Source organism: Lissotriton vulgaris, chromosome 11, assembly GCF_964263255.1.
Source record: "Lissotriton vulgaris chromosome 11, aLisVul1.2, whole genome shotgun sequence".
NCBI lineage: Eukaryota > Metazoa > Chordata > Amphibia > Caudata > Salamandridae > Lissotriton > Lissotriton vulgaris.
The window spans coordinates 986,011,744-986,027,826 of NC_141699.1; the positions used below are offsets into that span (position 1 = coordinate 986,011,744).

A 16,083-nucleotide genomic window follows, 5' to 3' on the forward strand; every position below is an offset into this window, starting at 1 on the left:
GTTCTCTTAGATCTCTCAGCGGCCTTCAACACGGTCGAGTCGATCATACTCTGGGTAGATCGTGTTAAGGCTGCAGGGTTGTACGGCCTGGCTCTTGATTGGAAAAAATCTTTCCTAAAAGGACGTTCCCAATCAGTATGTCTTACTTCTTTTAGGGCATCAAAAGTCCATCTGGACGGCAGAGGAGCCTAGGGCTCCTCCTCCCTTTCACCGCACCTCTTCAATATATTGATACATCCTGTTATTCATGCACTTAAAACATGAATTTACAACTATGCTGATGATATGCAACTACTTTTTAAGTTTTACGACTACCCTATGTCGAATGATAACTTTTTTAAAACCATGTTTTTATCCTCAATAGGATGAACAGCAACCATTTTAAACTCAACATGGACAAAATCGAGATTGCCATCACGAAAAACAAAATTGACTACTGGAATGCATCCTTCTAGTCATCTGACATGGCAAACCCACCTTCCCCATAGAAATCTGTAAAACTCTTAGGAGTTTTCATTGATGGCGAGTTATGAATAAAACTCCAACTCCAACTAGGTGCAGTGATCTCCTCCTGCTTCCTACCGCTCAGTAGGATAAGAAAAATCTACAAGTTCTTACCTTTGATGGTCTTATCCAGGTTTTCACTGCCTTGGCCATATCTCAGCTAGACTGCTCCAAATCCTTCTACGTTGAACTTCCCAAGAACCTCCTTGATAGGCTCCAAGTGGTCCAAAATCAGGCAGCTCCTCTGATATTTCAGCAGCCTAAACTTTGTCATATCACCCCTTACTAAGGGATCTCCACTGGCTCCCTATGGAGCAAATGATTGTCTCTAATACTGGGTGTATCATTTTTAAAGCTTTTGAAGGTAAACATCTTGCCCTTATTACCTCTCGACTTCTGAAATACATACCCAACAGGACACTGCACTCCTCTTCTAAGAATATTCTGTTGGTACCTGAATTTAAAAAAAGGAGAATGGGTGGGGCCAGAATTTCTGTCCTGGCCCCCGGAGACCCGTAGCAGGAACTCCTTTCCTCTTGATATACAAATAGCCCCAAATACAATAAATTCAGACAATCTCTTAAGACTCTGCTTTTCCGACAAACATATAATTAGAGCATTTCCTTCTTCAGCAGGTTGTCTTGACTAGCTATTTTCTGCCCTAGAGCCACGAAAAGGTTTGGTGTATGTGCGCTTAACAATTTCTGTAACATCACATAACATAACAACTGATGATTTTATGACAAATCTTGTGAACAGATACTCTCGTTATCAAAAACTATGATATTTAAACTAATTCAGGCTTTTAGATCACCAACAAACATGATATACCCCTGCAACAATAAGAATCTGATGGAAGTAGTGGTATATTACTTTTGCAGATTGGCCATCAAAGCAAATTTACAGATGAAAACATTGTCACCTATATGGATTTCTTTTCTTACTTACATCACTTTTCGATTTCAATGTTTGGTTTCTTTAGGAGCACCACAAGAGATATCGCACAGCAAACCTTTTGTTGATAGCACTTTTAGAAGCAAAAAACACAATTTTTCTTGCACAGCACTTTTTCCTAAAGTTAGCTACATTTTTGCTATTTTCTCAGTTCCCTCCAGCAGAATAAACAAACACTTGGTGCCTTTTGAATCCCCAACATGTGAGGGAAAGGACAAATATGCGGCCTGGATAACTTCTGTGGAAGGAAGTTATGAGGGCTTAAGTTCCAAGAACCCCAAACATCTCAAATGGGTTCACCACTGGAAAGGGGCATAGAATTTTGTAAGTCCCATTATGAAAAGACACAGACATCCCTTCTCAGCTAAGAGACTATCATACAAGTTAATTACCTAGGTATACACTCAAAAGAGGTTAACCATCCCCACTTCAGAGTAAAGCAAATACCGCCCCCCTAGACTTACCATTTTCTAACACATCAAACACTCCTGTCTCAAGAACATTATTAAGAAAGCAACTACCATCCATCTGCACTAACCACATCAACAGCAAAACCCTGTTGCATGCTATGCCTGCAAGTGTATCTACAGACTACGTTGTAGAAGATGGCAACTATCAAAGATATATACTACATAGTTTATCACTGACAATGGTGATATATTGACTATTGGTCTTGCATGTCCTCTTGGAAGCCATCAATATTGTCTAGCATCACAACCTGATCCATATTCTGGAAACATACATGGATTTCACAAACACTAGAAGAATTCTCCTGCAATCTTTCAACCCTATACCGACTCGTATGAGGGGTGGGCACTTCCAGAATCTCCAAGCTACCCCTTAGATAAAAAACCAGCATCCCCCATGTCCTAGCAACCACAAAAACAGATATACTAATATATAAATGGAAAGGAACTTTAGCTGCTTTGCTAGGTTCTTTTGGGGGTTTTACACCTGACTGGGTTTGATCTTGTTTAGGATCATGGTGGAGAGATCCAGAACCTTGAACAAGAAACAAAACAGATTAACAAGATGGAGGCCGAAACACATCGGCTATGTACATATAGAGTGTGGAGGAGTGTTTGATTAACTAGGGACATTTCCCTTGCCTATTTTCACATATAGGATACTTGAACTGTTGGCTCTGGGAACTATTGTTAATGCAAACAAAACCCTTTCTGTGGGACCCTATAATTAAACTTTAATGGACAAACTCTAAACCAAGACTACAGTACTTAAAATGAGTGTTAAAGTTTGAAGACACTGTTTATCACTGTAATTTTGTTGTGTATATATTTTTTTAGGTCTCTCGCCTAGCGTTGCGGTGCGCAGACTGTTCGCGCAGCGCAAGACCTCTTGTAAGTGGGTTTTGAAAGCTGACCACATGCTCGGAAGTGTGATCAGGTTTTTGCCGGCAGGCATTGCCCTTCATGTGTTTTTTTTTCTAAAAAAAAATCATGCGATTGGGTAAAGGCGGGCGCATGCCCCGCCTTTGCAACGCCCATTCCCGTCCGTGTCTAGCACACGCAGCAGCACGCGTTCGTCTCACTGCCGCGCTCCCTCCCCCTGCTCCTCTGTGGTGCGCGTGCACCACGGGTTTCCTTTCACTTTCGCGCAGCCTTTGTAACTTTCAAGGCTGCGCGGTCGTGTCACTTTCGAGGCTGCACGGCCATTGCTTGTTTAATATGAAAGTATGAGAGACTATAGATAAAGTATATTTCACTCTTTTCAGGCTTCCTTGTAGACCTGTGCTTTCCCTCTCACATAAGCTTTTTTGTTTTTCTGTGAGTTGGAACAGCTTGTTGTTTTAAGATTTAAGGCAATGAAATGCTTATGAGTCTCTGTCAAATGAAAAAAACTGAAATATATGTGTTGTATTTTGACAATTTACTTCGATTTAAGTGCGTTCATCCGTTACATATTCATTCTTTGTTAAAAATGAAGTGCGTAGGAAGCCATTTTGCTAAAGGGACATTTCTGGTGGCGGCTGTGACATCACTACCCCACACAATCTATTCAGTTGTCTTCTGCAATGAAACACAATGCGATCCACTTTATCATTCGGCAACGCCTTGGGCCAGCCAAGCAATCCCATAGCAACTCAGCCAATCACAGGCAGAACGCCTGGTTTCAGCCCTCTCAGTTACCAAGTAACACAGTGATATGACCCCCCCAGCCCGGAAGGGAAGGTCAAGGTTCACCAAAGGTTGCTACTTGTCGCCCAAATAGAGTATTTTTTTTATTTCACCTTACACGAGTGGAGTTAGATTTCAATATAGGCCTTCTTGGTGTTTTAATGCCTACAATCCCCTCACGTCACGCTGCATGTCTGTATACCCAGTGTCATGTACGCAGGTTTCCGAGCACAGCTTTTTGAATAACACCTTTCTTTGGTTTCCCCTTCAGCCTTTGCCCGACTCGTAGTACAACGGCACCCTGGAGTCCGTGGGCTACCGGGTGAAGTACTGGCGGCCTGACCTGCAGAGACCGCCGCTTACACAGGTGATCAACGACAGGCTGAAGCGGGAGTTCACCTGGAGCAGTGGGCCGAGTATGAACTGCAGATCCAGGTCTTTAACGCCATCGGGCATGGCCCGTGGAGCGAGGTCGTCAAAGGTCACACCAGGGAGTCAGGTACGAACATGAAGCATCAGAGCCGCAGTGAATGGACTCAACATTTTGCCCATGGACCTGCTATTTTATGGGTTATATTTCTATATTGAATTAATCAAAATACAATAAATAAGTACACCGTTTAATGTTATTTGTCTTTTATAGAGAAAAATGCTGTCAGCTGTTTTTAGCTTGTGCCATTTACTAAATTTCGCCCTGTATTTTCTTCATGCTCAATTAAATACATCTTTGTTATGTCTGCTGCTGTTATGATAGTGCTGCTAAGATTGCTATGTGCTAAACGCCTGATAAGAGATCATAGGTTCATATCTGGCAGGGCTGACTTAGCCTTTCATCCTTCAAATGTTGATAAATGCCATTAAGTTGGATATTTGTATCACATGTTATTCAAGTGCATGAGTACAATCTAGCTCATGGTCTCAACTATAACCTGTGAAGTGGAACGAAAAAAACTGGGGGTCTCTCAAAGGGACGTGGTCAATGTAAGTAAGGGCGTAGCTTAAAAACTTAAGCTAAAAATCTGTGTTTAGCACAGTGTGCCGCCCAACTTGTATTTGGGTGTTCCTATTATTGCGTCCAGATACATGATACAACAACGCACATCATACCTACAAGTCAGGACTATTGGCTTTGTCAGTGGTTGTTGGTTGCATAAGATAAATAAGCAGCAACTATGGCTTATATATAATATTGAAAAAAATCCACTTAAAGCCCTGTTGACACCAAAACAATGTTGCTGCTCCTGAGTTTCAAAAAGACAAGGGCAATATAGAGAGAAAATGACTCTCTTTAAAGGTTATCCATTCCTCTACAATGTTCACCACGCGGACACCTATGTGCTTGCCGACACTGTAGTCCGGAAAAAAACAGACCGCCTGTGCCAGGGCAAAAAACAGAACCCGATAGAGACCAGTTTCGAGGCCCCCTCAAAAACAAGCATTTGCAATGCAATAGGTCTCGCATTACTAAAGTTTGAGCTATTGGTGTTGCATTATTTAGCAATGCCAATAGCTCAAACTTTAATAATGCAAGACCCATTGCATTGCAAAGGCTTGTTTGTAATTAAGTGTTATCCTTTTTAAGACTCGTCAGTGAGAGCAAATCTGTTGCATGCACTCACTTGTGAGAGATATTGTATACAACAATGGACCTGCAGTCCATCCATTACTTAGAATTAGTTGGCATCATGGCCACTCTTATTTGCTGCCTTTGAATTAGCCCACGTGAGAAGGCTTGGTTTTTTCTTCTTTCGGCTGGAGCATAGAACAAGTACTGATTGCTTCAGCCTGATTGCTGCCCTTCCACTGATCATGCTGTGATTGAAGTACTACTTTTAATCTTCTTCCCTATCGTCCTTGGTGAACCTCTTGCCATTTGTAGCATGTTTTACTATGTCGCATGCACTTCAAATAAGCCTTTTTCTCCTTTGAAATGGATGTTTATTATGACAACAAATGATACTTGCGTCCAATTGTATTTTCACTACAACATGGGCACAACTGCCCTTTATGTTATAGGATTTTTGCCAACGGTCATTTTCTTTTTCTTTTTCCGGCATGGGGAGGTTAACTGATTTGCTCTGAATCCTAGGAGTGTTGTGCTGAGACCTGAAAAGCACTGGCAAAGTCAATATGTCAGGCGTTTGAGACTTTTTGCTCTGCTCTGCAGTCAATCAGAGGTAAGATACAAGTCTATGTTTTTTTAATTACATGTTCCAGTCACCTCAGCGAGGAGTATCGTAATTTTAGGTTATGACAGTTAAAATAAATATATCAACTAACTTCAAAATGATTTGTTTATAATTTAAAATACAAAACATCACGGCAGAAAGAAGGGAGTTACATTCTGATACATGGTCAATATTAGTGTTTGCCCATATATTGGAATTGCAAGTTTAGATTGTGCCTGGAAAAACCTTGTGAATTTTGCTTGGGTGCATATAGACGGAAATAAATTACAAAAGCTTCACAAATTCGTGTGGCAAAGTGTAGTAAACACTGTTTAAGCATTGTATGCTTCACCCCCCCTGACAAATCAGTAATTGAAGGTATTTACCACATTCAGTCAATTCCGCACTCATGGATGTAGGTATTTACCTGGTGCGGCAGATGTCGTCCTTGTCCTGATGAACATTTAATGGAATCGAAAATGTGCATCTACCAATCATATCTAAATTTTCTATATAACATTATGCTACCCCAATTCAAAATTACAATCTCAACAACTTCTAGTCATTGCAGCTAATTTATAAGTAAACCACGACCATATTAAGAACAGTCTGAAGACGAATAAATTCACAGCAGACAACTTATATTCTGCAACCTTTATAAAAATAGATGTAGCTATAAACACCATCTCTATTTTCACCCACTGCTCTGGAATCCCTCTCCATCACACACAGCAGTTGAAACAGAGACTGATTTGCTGCTCTTCCAGGAAATGGTCACATGAGTGTCCAATTTAAAACACACCGAACCAGCTGTACCTTGCACATTTTCTAAGAACACTGCCTTTGAAAGAGAAGCACACTGTTTTGAAATTATATGATGAATAACTATTTGAATCCCAAACACTGTGCATTTTGTATGTATTCTAACAGCCTAAAAAACACTGCATGCCTCAGCTGACAAGAGCTTGCACTGCAGATATATACAGCTCTTCTCTACACTACATACTAACAATACATTCTTAATGCAGGCATAAAGAAGGCATCCCGCTTATGTAAATAATCATGTACTGCCCCTATACAACTTTGTACAGAACTGCTAACTCCAAGCTATGTTCGCTATCGAAGTTCTACCTGCATGCAATTGCAAGTAAGCAGACAAAACGTAATCCCAAGCTAAATGTTATATATAAATGTGGACATTTTCAGGCAGACAACTGCCTAGCAGGTAGGGAGGATGCTTTATATGCTGTACCTCTTTCAGGAGAATAATATTACTTTTTAGGGTTGTTAAAGTAGGTGTGCACTAGGCCCTGATTGAAAGCAGCCTGGTTATTTTAAAACCGTGCTACTAATACAAGGGGTGAGGTCCATATGCAGGGCTTTAAGTGGGCCTGGTCCTGTCGGTGCTGAGCACCGGCAGTTCTAAAAAGCAGGTGCAAAGACGGGACCCTATTGGGCTCCCCATTTTTGCCCTCATCCTCAGGGTCAAAAATAAACCTGAACTCTGCAGCAGTGTCACCCTTCACTGCCTTTGATGTAACTTCAAAGAGACTCGTTTTAGTTCTTTCACAGTTTCATCATTTTAGAAATAACGCATTTTCAATGTTCTATACGACGAAGCCAAAGCTGTTACTTATTTGGCTAAAGTAATTTCCAACCATTGACAAAGCCAATAGTACTGTCTTGTTGTAGGGGTAAAGTTACTTGTTGTATTATTTATCTGGATGCAATGACAGAAACCGCAAACTACCAGTCACGCCGCACACTATGCTAAGCACAGATTTTTTAGCTTACGCATTTTTAAGCCAGGCCCTTAATTATATCACTCACTCCCCTTTGGGAGACCCCCCAGTTTTTTCATCCCACTAAAGGCCTGAGATAGGCCATCAAATAGAAGCCGCTTTTGATTGCTGTTCACCTTCCAAGCCACGGGGTTCTGGTTCAGTGATTACTGTGTTGAACAATACTTCAGTAGGGTTAGGGTGAACTGAGGCTAGACCATGTTAAATACTAGTTAGTTTTGGCCATCTGGTCTCCCCGGGTGGTCGTGATAATAGTGCCCTCTGTGCACACAACTTCTAGGGACTGCAGTTCAATTTTCATCCTTCGCTCAGGATATCAAATTCTCACAAGAAAAGGATCTCCTTTTCTCACATCGAATGGCTTCAAGCCGTCTAATGATTTGCTTCAGCATTTCTCTTCCTTTTTAAATTCTCAGCCTTCAAAGAGTCCATGAGTTGACTGATGACAGGATGTTCATTGACCATGCAATATATGAGGCGGGTGATCATCCACGAGGAAATGCAGGTTTGTGAGATATCCTCACAGCAACTGAAGTATCTCTAGAGCTTTCTGCTGCCCAGTAATGCCTTTGCACTTTGACCTTGTTCAAGGTCTCTATCTCTGCACTTCCCTGCTGACTTGGTTATCAATACAGCATATTGTGGTTATGCGTGAGTCCCATATGCAACGGATGTTCTAAGACTACTCAGGGACACCACAAGTGTCTAATATTGTCTAAAGTTTCAGAAGCGCGGTCTCTGATTCTGTGTAGCAAGGAAATATGGCATCTTGGTACCTGCAATATTCATCCACTAACAGATATATATTTGACCCACTGTTCAACACTCCCTCACCTCTCAAAGACCAAAAAATATTTATATAACTGGCGTGATGCCCTTTTGTAGAACATAGTCAATTAGGCCTTTCTAGTATCCTTGTGGCCTGGCATGTGACATACTCTGTTAAAATCTCTTCCATCGTGACCAACCAGAACATGTAATTCAGCATGGCCTGCTGTTTCACCACCCCACACTGACTTTCATGAGCCACATGCTTCATCCTCCAACTTGTTTAGAGTAATACAGAAGGTATACTATGTTAGTGTCAGTTGTTAATGAAGACTAGACAAAACCTCTGATTCAATGGGGTGCTGAAAGAGTAAATTTCCCGCACTGCCACAGCAGGCTTCTAGATAATTAATTGTAACTCAGTGTCATTCCCGGCTTACTAGGAACCACAGGGTGTGTCGGAACTGAAGCGAGTTGTGTCACAACTATAAACAACCTGCTGTGGAGGAAGAAGTTAAAGTAGTGGACAGGACTGAAATGTTGTGTTGGCTTCAACCAACAAGACCCTGCTTGCACAGGAGCGTGTATTTGTCTGTTGCCCTTGAGACACTTCATCCGCATCACATCCAGATCTAATGAGTACATCACAAGAAGAATTCCATATCATTCACTGCAGTGTCCACTATCAAGTCACTTTTGTGGTCATAGACCTACGCAGAGGATGCCTCAGGAGGTCGTGGAGGGGTTAGGTGAGGGCTGCCAGATTAGGAAAGAAAGAGCACCAGAAACGGACCATTCCTAGGATGCTCTGCATCTCCAGCAGTAAAATTGGTCTACCCCTAACTGACACATTTAATTTAATTGTAGGTCCCCAGTAAATAGTGCTACATGTACCAGGGGCAAGTAAATTGAATGCTACTGCGGGGCCTGCAACGCTCATTGTGCCACCCACTAAAGTACCCTTTTAGAACATGCCTCAGGCCTGCCACTGCAACTTGTAGTGCAGTTTTAAGGTGTCTTTTTGACTTGCCACAAGAAACCTTTTGCCAGGCCTTAAACTTTCTTTTTAAATACTTATAAGTCACCTCTTAGGTAGGCCTTAATGGCTGCATTTCAAAAGAATGACTTGTGGGTTTAAGTTTTACATGTCCTGGTAGTGAAAAACTCCTAAAGTAATTTTTCACAATGGCGAGGCCTATCTCTCAAATTGGATAACATCTGGTTACATTATTTTACTTAGTGTTAACTTAAGCTTGGAAGCAGATAGGAAATTGATTTTTTTTTTTTTTTTTTAAATATATTTTTATTGCAGGAATCAGTAAATCAATACAGTATCGACCAGCATTGTGTTATGAACGACATATACACCAGAAAGCCCACCGACCCCCCTCCATAACGTTTGTACACAGCCAATTAGCCCATATCCCTGGGGTTGGGCGGCAAATGCAGCTGGGGTCAGTAGAATGCTGGAGCTGGTCCGGATAACACACTGTCCGTCTTCTGCTTTTCTAAACAAACCCAAAACCCCCAAAGTAAACCCCCCCCCTCAAACTGCCCATTAACTGTGGAACCCCCCCCCCACCATCAGCGCCAGGGAGCTCATCAACATAGGATCCAATGCTTGACCCACGGGGAAGGTAATAGTGCTATCAATGCTAATGTTTATCGGGACTCGGGGCGAGTTGCCTCATCACATTCGGAGTCGCTGGGGGTACAATAATCTCTGAGGGCCTGCACCAGCGTTTCCCACTCTAACGCGGCCTCCTGCGCCTTCTCGTTACCCTGCCTCCAAGCCAGCCGGTATCTTAGCGCGCTCTCACCCGCCGCCCACTTCAGAAGCTCACTGTGCCATCTGCTGCCTGCCGGACCAGCCCGTGCCTTCCAGTTCCTGGTCACCTCTCGCTTAGCAAGTAGGAGCCCCAGGTCAATGAATTTACTGGAGATTTTATTCCGGGGGGTATGGGGGAACCAGTGCAGGAGCCCTACCGCCACATCGAATGATAAATGCCTCCCCGTCACCTCCTCTAAGGTCGCCGCTACCTCCTGCCAGTAGGACGTCAGTCCTGGACAGGCCCATAGCATGTGTACAAGGTCCGCCTCCTGAGCCGGGCACCTAGGGCATTCCGCTGAAGCCGTGGCAAAATAACGCCTGATCTTTACCGGGGTCAGGTACGCTCTGTGGAGAACATAATAGTGGACCAGTTGGAAACGGGCGCTACGTGTACCCTTCCAGGCACGCCTCATCAGCTGGGCCCAGGTCGTCTCCGGGATCTCCCTACCAATGTCCTCTTCCCAGCGGGATTTCAATGTGGTGAGAGGAACCAACCCCTCGGTAATCAACCTGCCGTAGAGGCAAGTGACCGCCTTCACCGTGCCCGCCGACATCATCACGTACTGGCATACCTGGGACAATTGGGGTTCCTCTAGCCCGTTCTGCCAGTGCGCCTGGATCGCTCGCACAATGGCCGAATGCAGCAGAAAGTCGCCCCTGGAGATCCCAAAGCGGTCAATGAGATCCTGAAAGGACAAGAGCGCTCCGTCCTCGTACAGGTCCCCGACGAGCTGTAAACCTGAGTCCTCCCAGTCCGCCAATCGTGTCCAATCCCCTCCGTGGGGGAGGGCCGTCAGCATCCCCAACGGTATTTCAGGCGCATATGGCTTCCGTAAGTGGCCTCTAGCGTGAGCCCGGTTCCAGCACAGTCGGATAGTCCGCTCCTCCATCGATAGGTCCCGTAGGACCAAGCGTTGTCGCAGCGCGATAAAGGAGAGGATGTGCCTGGCCATACCCGTCCCCCTTCCGTCTTCCGGGCCTCTAAATTCCCTGGCTATCTCCTGGGTGTAGGTCTGGAGCTGTGCCGCCAGATAGTACTTCTCGAAATCCGGCACAGCAAGCCCCCCCTCGTCCTTTGGCCTCATCAGGGTGTTGAGGGCCACCCGCCGCCGGCCCGTTCCCCAGAGGAACCCGACCACCATAGAACGCAGGCGACGAAACGTGGCCGGTGGGACCCAGATCGGCAAGGTTCGGAAGTAATACAATAGCCGGGGGAGCGCCACCATTTTGAGCAGGGCAATACGTCCCGCCACTGAGAGCGGAAGCGTGGCCCAGAAGTCCATGCAGCCTCGGAGCGCTCGCATGCAACGGGCAATGTTCCCATCTAGGAGGTCGGGTTGGTCATGATACACAAATACCCCGAGGTATTTAAAGCAGTCGGGCTCCCACCTGATCTCCTTACTTAGCGTAGGAGCGGGGGTGCCCCTGCGCATCGGGAAGAGGCAGGTCTTAGACCAGTTCACTTGGAGACCCGAGACTGCTCCGAACTCCGTTAGCGCTACTTCCGCTCCCCGCAAAGCGTCGACCGGATCCTCCAGGAAGAGCAACAGGTCGTCCGCATAGAGCGAGACATAATGCGGGCCCGCCGCTGTCCATAAGCCCGTGTAGTGGGCTCCCGAGCGGAGGTGCATCGCCAGCGGCTCTACCGCTAGTGCAAAAAGAAGCGGGGATAAGGAGCATCCCTGCCGCGTGCCACGTTCCACCGGATATCGCGATGAAATCAAAGGACCCGATCTAACCCTGGCCGAAGCGGAAGCGTAGAGGACTGCAGTCCATTTGACAAATCCCTCCCCGAGGCCGAATCTCCGTAATACCGTGCATAGGTAGTCCCATTCCAGGCTATCAAAAGCCTTCTCCAGGTCTACCGACAAGACCACCGGGGACGGGGCTTCCACGAATGGTTCCCCAAGCAAGCGGAACAACCGTCGGATGTTCATAGTCGTGTTCCGCCGTGGGATGAAACCGGCCTGGTCCTCATGTACTAGGGAACTCATATGTCCCAGCAGCCTCGAGGCCAAGATGCTGCTCAATATTTTGTAGTCCACCGTCAGCATGGATAGGGGACGGTAAGACCCCGGGTCGGACGAGTCCCGGCCCGGCTTGAGGAGAGGAACCACCAACGCCTCACACATCGAGCCAGGGAGACGACCCAACCTCTTCGCCTCCCTGTAGACCACTAGTAACCGAGGGGCCAAGAGGTCAGCGTAAGCTGCATAGAACTCCACTGGGAGGCCATCTAGGCCCGGGGTCTTGTTTCTCGCCATCCGTTTGATGGCCCCGCGGATCTCCCCTAAGTCGATATCGGATCCCAGGGTTTCAGCCACTTCCTGTCCTACTGTGCGGAGTTCCAGTGGGCTAAGATAGTTATCAAGCCGATCTGGGTCACGCGCGGAGCGACTACGGTACAAACTTTCGTAGTAATGCCGGAAGCAACTAAGAATCTCCGGTTGGGTGCAAACCTCGGTCCCATCTGCCCTACGCATATTTGTCGTCGTCTGGGACTGGCGCGTGGGGTTGGCCAACCACGCCAGCAACGCACTCGACCTGTCTCCCTCTGCAATAGACCGGACCGTATAGGCCTTATAATCAAAACAGCGGAGCCGCTCGACCTCCACCGCTACCTTCTCCCTCGCCTCTACCGTTTGCGTTTGCAATTCCGGGTGCCCGGGACGGCTAACCTCAAGCTCGCGGAGTGCCCGGTCCGCTGTATCTAAATCAGCCAGGATAACACGCCTCATGCCCACCTTCTTAGAGATACAGTAGCCCCTCATCACCACCTTAAAAGCGTCCCATTCGAACGCCCTAGTACTCGCGGAACCGCCGTTGGACGCAAAATAATCCGTGATTTTCTCCCCTAGGTCCGCCTTGAAGACACTGTCCTCGAGGATCTCGGGGCGCATCTTCCAGGTGGGTACTGCCGGCGTCCCGGGGAACCAGCGAATGTCCAGCAGGAGGGGGTTATGGTCCGAGATGGTCCGCGATAGGTACTCCGAACGGACCGCTGCCGAAACTAGTTCGGGCGAACCAAGAAAGCCATCTAGCCTGACATGTAGCTCATGGAGGCTCGAGAAGTATGAATAATCTCTAGTCGCGGGGTGATGCGCCCTCCAAATGTCCGTCAAACCCCAGCGGGTCTGCCAATCCTGACGCCCTTTGGCCGTACGCCGGACTGGGGAATCGGGGAGCGGGGGATGCGAGCCGTCCATGTCCACATCTACTACGGAGTTAAAGTCTCCCCCCAGCAGGAGGGGCCCGGCAAAAAAGTGGGCCAGCGAGCCCGATAACCCGGAAAGGAAGGCAGTCTGGTCAACATTAGGAGCATACACACAGCAAACGTTCAGATCCCTCCCTCCTAGGGTGCCTGAGATGGCCACGAAACGCCCCTCTGGGTCCAACACTGTCCTCGTGACCTGAAAGGGGACTCCTGCCCTAATCCATATTAGCGCCCCCCTGGCATAAGCAGAGTACGCCGTGGAGAAGACCTGCCCTCGCCACCTACGCTGAAGCGCCGCCCCTTCCGCCTTGTTCAGATGCGTTTCCTGCAGCAGCGCCATTTGCACTCCCCTACGCACTAAATAAGCATGGACCTTGTGACGCCTGGACATAGTGTGAAGCCCCCTCACGTTCCAAGTAACACATTTCAAGGTAGCAACATCAGCCATTGTCCCAGAGTGTTCTTGCACAGTCTTCCCGTTTGGGTCCCCCCAAAGAAAAAGCATCAATCCTCCCAGCGCTGATGGCGGCCATTTTCCCCAACCAAAACCAAACCACCCAAAAACCAACAAGGCCCCCCCCCAACCACCCCAGAACAGGACCCAAACTGCACCATCTAGATCCCATCCAAACCTCGGCGTGTATCAACCCCAAAACCCCCCCTAGTCCCACGGTCGCCACCGTAGGAAGGCCTTATGGGCCAGGTGCGGGCTGGGCGGAGGCAGTGGGCCCTCGTCGCCCAGGCTACCAGGACTATAGCAAGCCCCCCCCGGTATCGAAACCTCCTGGGGCAAGAGCAGGGGCCCCCCAACCCTCCCTCCTCCGTTGTCAGCAATAAAGAACGGCAACCGCCTCCCCCCTGCCGGGCCCCCACCCAAAACAAGGCAGCGTACCCTTGTCCGTCTAAAAGGTCCTCCACCGACTTCGGTGTGATCACCGGTGTATGGGTACTGTCTGCCACTGAATCCTCCGAGTCCGATGGTGCCCCGTGGGCACCCGGGTTTTCTTCCTCCTCCTCGAGGGTTTCACCTCTTGCTCCCGATAGTTCCGACAGAACCTCCAACACTCCCCTCCGCTCCGATGATGTCTCCGCAGTCGATGGCCCTCCCGTGCGGCCGCGGCGATTTCTGACTCTCTTGGATCGCCTCCTTTGTTCCGGCTCATCCTCCCGTTGGGTCGAGGCGCCGAAACCATCTTTCCCTGTCCGATACAGTTCGAGCCAGTCACAGACCTCCTCCGGGGTGTCGAAGAACTGGGTTTTGTCGTCGACAATGACGCGGAGCTTTGCGGGGAATAGGAGGGAATATTGGATGCCCTCACTTCTGAGTTCACGCTTAACCGCCAGGAAGGAGAACCGCTTGCGTTGCGTCTCGTAGGTATAGTCAGGAAAGATGTTCACCTGACTGTTCGCAACCTGGAACGGGCCATTGTGCCTGGCGGCATTTAGGATCAAGTCTCTGTCCCGAAAATGTAGCAACCGCGCTACCACCGGCCTTGGAGTGCGTCCCTGCTGTAGGGGTCGTGCTGGAACTCTGTGGGCCCGTTCCAGAGTGTAGAAGGAGGACAGCCCCTCCGGGACCACCGTGTCTCGGAGCCAGGTCTCCAAGTATCGCACCATATCACCATCCTCGATTTTTTCCGGCAGGCCCACCACTCGAATGTTGTTCCTTCTGTTGCGGCCTTCCGCATCCTCCGCCCTCCGTTCGAGGGTCTCGATTCGGGACATGGCATCCTTTATCGTCGCAGCTAAGGTTCTCTGCGCCGGTTCCAAAGTTTTCACCGTGCCCTCCACCTCCTTGACCCGGTCTGAGAGTTTACCATGGTCCGCCCTAAGGAGGCCCAGGCCTGTCGCCACCTGAGCAATGTCCTGTTGGAGGGCCGACCGAGTAGCCTCTATCGCCTCCAGTATTCGGTCGAACTGTTGCTGCAATGGAGCGCCATCAGGTCTTTTGGGGTCTCCTTGCTCTTCCTTGTCCTGGGCTTCAGAGTCCGAGGTGGTCTGGTTGGATCCCTTGGCTCCTCTGGGTTTTCCCATGCTGCCGGGGGCTCTCCGTGGGTGTCCCGGAGTATGCGTCTCCGCGTACAGGAGTCGATCACGACCTTCCCGGGAATTCGTTCTCACGTCGGGTCTGGGCGATCTCCTTCTCCAGAGCCTGTAGGGACTCCGCCGCCTCGGCTCACACCACCGCCACGTCGTCCGAGGGCACCGATGAGGGGGCGGAGACAACCGTCGCCTGGACGGGCAGGCCCGTTCACCCACTATAGCTCCCGGGTGAGGGCCACCAACTCCCTCGGTTGTTCCGTGGCACCAGAGTGTCGCGCCTCCCATGTAGTTGGATTGGCCGGGAGGACGTAGCTGGTTGCGGAGTCGCGATGCGGACCACCGCCTGTAGCCGAGGGCTCCCACACCCGGTGCCCTCCAGTGCGTGGGCACCCGCCCGGTCGTCTAATCGAGTGTGAACCCGTTGTATAAAGTCTGAGCCCGTCAATGTCCAATGTCCAAAACAACCGAGGATGGTGAAGCCGGGTGCCAGCCGACATCCGCGAGTCCCCCTCAACTCAGTAGCTTCGATTGAGGGGACAAAGGAATCCGGGCGCCATGTTGGGTCGCACTCCGCAACTCCGCAAACTTCGGCATTTCTTCAGAGCAGCCCCCGTCCAAACTCCACTAAGGCCCCCGGCAGGGTGTCGTCGCCTCGCACAACCGA

The 16,083-nt window shown here is 48.4% G+C and overlaps 1 protein-coding gene across 2 annotated transcripts in view; it reads right to left on the bottom strand.

The window, feature by feature from the left end:
• Positions 1-16,083, bottom strand: part of MLF1 (myeloid leukemia factor 1) — a 122,046-nt gene that overhangs the window by 84,565 nt on the left and 21,398 nt on the right. The gene's annotated exons all lie outside the window — the stretch shown is intronic.